The following is a 3,849-nucleotide window of genomic DNA, read 5'->3' as shown; positions in this document are numbered from 1 at the left end:
AGTATATGACACAGAAGGTCGGTGGGGTAGACTAGTTCTTGAGAGGAGATCGCGTGAAGGCGAATGAAGTGAAGGCAGCGGGCAGGGATTGGAGAAAGAAAGCTAAAGATCGAGTTGAGTGGCCTGCCATGGGGGAAGTCTATTTTATAAGACTGACACAGGCTTATAGTACTGATGATGCGTTTATATTTAGTTAAAATTAAAATATCAAAATGCTCTTTAGACTTATTAAATATTTTTAACAAAAAGTTAATATAGAAATTATTAAGCGTACTTTGGAATTGCGTATACAATATATTTCTTACGAAAATTCAAAGCAGAAGTATGTACTACGTATGTACATAACAAAATAACAGTACCAACATAAAACACTCCCCGGAGACTTGCTCCCCGTCAGTTTTTAAATTCGCTAAGCGCTTCACATGTACAACGTGTTTTTATTAAAACTTACCAACTTGTGTTATTCCAATGTAAAAAAGTTCATACAAACAAAAATATACTCTATTTCCTTAGACCGTAAACCGACTAGCGATGTTTTTATTTTTTTTAAGTAGAGTGGGCGATATTAAAAGTTGAGCCACCCTTCTAAGTAGGCGCTTTTTCCTTTTTGTTCTTAATGTAAAAAGAAAACGCGAAAAGTTTCGGGACGCGACGAGTTTAAATTTTTTCCACCCTTAATGCGCTTATTACGAGTGGGGAAAAATTTACGAGTTTCTCAAACCTCTTTAAATTATATAATTTTGTTGTTGTTTATTTTTCAAATATATACATATAAATTGCTAAATTCATTTTTGAGCAAGTGTAGGGCTTAGTATAAATTTTTTTTATATTGATGAATACAATGAATACAAATTTAACTAACTAAATAATTTTTTCTTCTATACAATTAAGAACAAAGCAACAACCATACCATAGTATACCATTACAAAGGAAAAAATTACTTTGAGGAATTATTCTCTCCAATTCCTGTTTTCCCCTTCCTTCATAAGTCTACGCGTGCTGGCTCTCGATGTCACCTAACCGTGACATCAATTCCATTGCGCACACAGAAATTTGGCAACTCCTTTCTTTGTTGCACTTCCAAAAAAAGGGATTCCTTACCAGCTCACGTGTTCCCCTCCTCTTACAACCCAGGTTCCTTCAAACGAGGCGTGAAGAGGCATCTTGCGGGCCGGCGAGGTGGGGGCGGCTAATGCAGAACATTTTTCCCGACTGTACTAGCCGTCATCGCGTTTGGACTCTATTACCACTTACCATCAGGTGGAGTTGAGTCATATATATTCTTCTTCTGCCTAGCGTTTTCCCGGCCTAGTAACGCCAGGGTCCGCTTAAATTGAATATATATTAATTTCAAGAAATTTCAAAAATGTCTACAATACTCTCATAGCGTTCTAGCTCATTAAATAATAATGAAAGACCATTGCACGAAGTTTGAGGAGTGCTGCAGTCAGAAGCCGGCCGCACATTTGGCGCGGGCGCGGGACGGCATTTACATTTTTATTTTATTTACAGCTTGCTCCGCGCTCTTCAATTCTGTGTTACACAAAAATAAATTTGCTTTTGGTTCGTCTATTTCGAATAAAAAGTGCAAAGATGTAAGTACATTTTTTAGTTTTAAAAAGCTGATGAAATTTTGTTTCAACCTCCTAATAAAACAGCCGTGGCTCATACACTAACTTTTATTTTAATAAACATAAAATAAACTCCGAAATACTGCAATATATTTTAAGTTTTATAAATAATTATTCGTTATGTATTTGAATATTTCTGTCAAATCTGTTAACTTAAATGTTAACTCAATAATATAATTGATTCGTCTTATTTCATTAAAATTGCAATACCCAAGTAAATATCCTTTCGTTATACCATTAATTAAAATTTTAGTAGCGAAGCATTTACCAATTAAGTTCTTCGTCCTCTCTCGTTTAAAATAGTTGAATTTGTGTTTGTGGAATTTAAATGGGTTGCTAATATAATCCTACTCTATGGTTAAGACTTTTTTATTCAAATCATTGAGTGAATTGGAATCATTAAATTGTAATTGTATAACAATAACCAAAAATGTCACGGCTTATGCATTTTATTTAGTTGCTAAATAAATAATTAAATATGTTTATTAATTAAATTATCTTTTCACACTGTTAATATCTAATGATAAACAATAGTTTTTTTGTGTGTTGAATACTATTGCAACAAAGTAACAGTACACAGCGTAGGTGTTTTATTGTTAGATTATGAGGAAGTAAGATAAAAAAGTATTTACTGGTGGTGGGGGTTTGTGCAAGCCCGTCTGGGTAGGTACCACCCATTCATCAGATATTCTACCGCAAAACAGCAGTACTTGTTATTGTTGTGTTCCGGTTTGAAGGGTGAGTGAGCCAGTGTAATTACAGGTACAAGGGACATAACATTTTAGTTCCCAAGGTTGGTGGCGCATTGGCGGTGTAAGCGATGGTTAACATTTCTTACAATGCCAATGTCTATGGGCGTTGGTGACCACTTACCATCAGGTGTCCTATATGCTCATCCGCCAACCTATGCTATAAAAAAAATTAATAACATACACAATTATAATATTGGGATAAATAGGGACAATAATTATATTTTACTTGTGACAACGCATAGATTAATTCCTGTATGAATAATTAGTCCTTTTAATTAGCGTTGGCAGCACTAATACAATTTTATCATATTTTAAATGTAACTATTTACTTATTACAATATTTAATTTCAATAGGATATTATTTTTAAATGATTTATATTAAATCTATTAGGTAAGTCATAATAAATTAAATCACTTAAATGAAAAATAAAACAAAGAATACAACATAAATATTTAAAAATGTTTTTTTTTAAAATTTGACATAATAAGTATTATTAATATAATAAAAGAAAGCAATAAACAAAGCATTAGTAGTCTGAAAGATAGTCTTTATGTAACAAATATGAGATAAGAGAAGTTAGTACTTAAATATTTAGGCGTATTCTTAATCTGCGAGTGATGCGTTACCTATGGCGTTACGCACGTGGAACCTGTGGACCGTGAAATGACTCTTACTAAAGACGAGGAACTGGAATGGGGGGCGATTAATCGCCTTTAAAAGTATTGAACTTGAATTTGTTTACTTTAATTTACCGAGACAATTCGATGAATTTTTTTACACAGATAATTTATAAATCTACTTCAGCTACGTTAGCATTGTCTGCCGTACACATTGATAAATATTTATAAAATATGTAATTTTTCGTTTATAAATTGCTATTTTACAAAAATAGAATTTTGTAAAATATGTGTAAATAAGGTATTGCATAGCATATTGAGTATATTAGCCAGTATTATGTTATATTTTCCAGTAGGCACAAAGTAATTGTTATAAAATAAATAGCAATCAAATCAACAATGATAACAGAATATTTTATAACATCTAAATATATAATAATAATAATGTCATCCAGGCCACGGCGGCCAATCTCAAGAGAGATTTGCCAACTACGCAGGAGATATTAAAGTGCACAAGTGTGTGCGCAAACACAGGTGCACTCTCTATTCCCTAAATCTCATAATCCGATGCATCCGACACGACCGGAAAGAATTCAGGCTCAGGATCAACGGCTTTAAGTGCTTTCCGAGGCATGAGAGTGTACACACTTCCAACTTCCAGACTCCGGGCTGCTACTGAGAATTTTCTGACAGAATTTCTCAATAACTTTTTATTGGCCCGACCCGGGAATTGAACCCAGGACCTCCGGGTCTGCGGCCTTACATCAAGCCACTAGACCAACGAGGTAGTCAATATATATACTATCCAGGATAAATATTAATTAGATTATTATCATCATTCATTATTA

Source organism: Nymphalis io, chromosome 25 (genome assembly GCF_905147045.1).
Source record: "Nymphalis io chromosome 25, ilAglIoxx1.1, whole genome shotgun sequence".
Taxonomy (NCBI): Eukaryota; Metazoa; Arthropoda; class Insecta; order Lepidoptera; family Nymphalidae; genus Nymphalis; species Nymphalis io.
Note: the sequence above shows the minus strand (reverse complement) of the source record.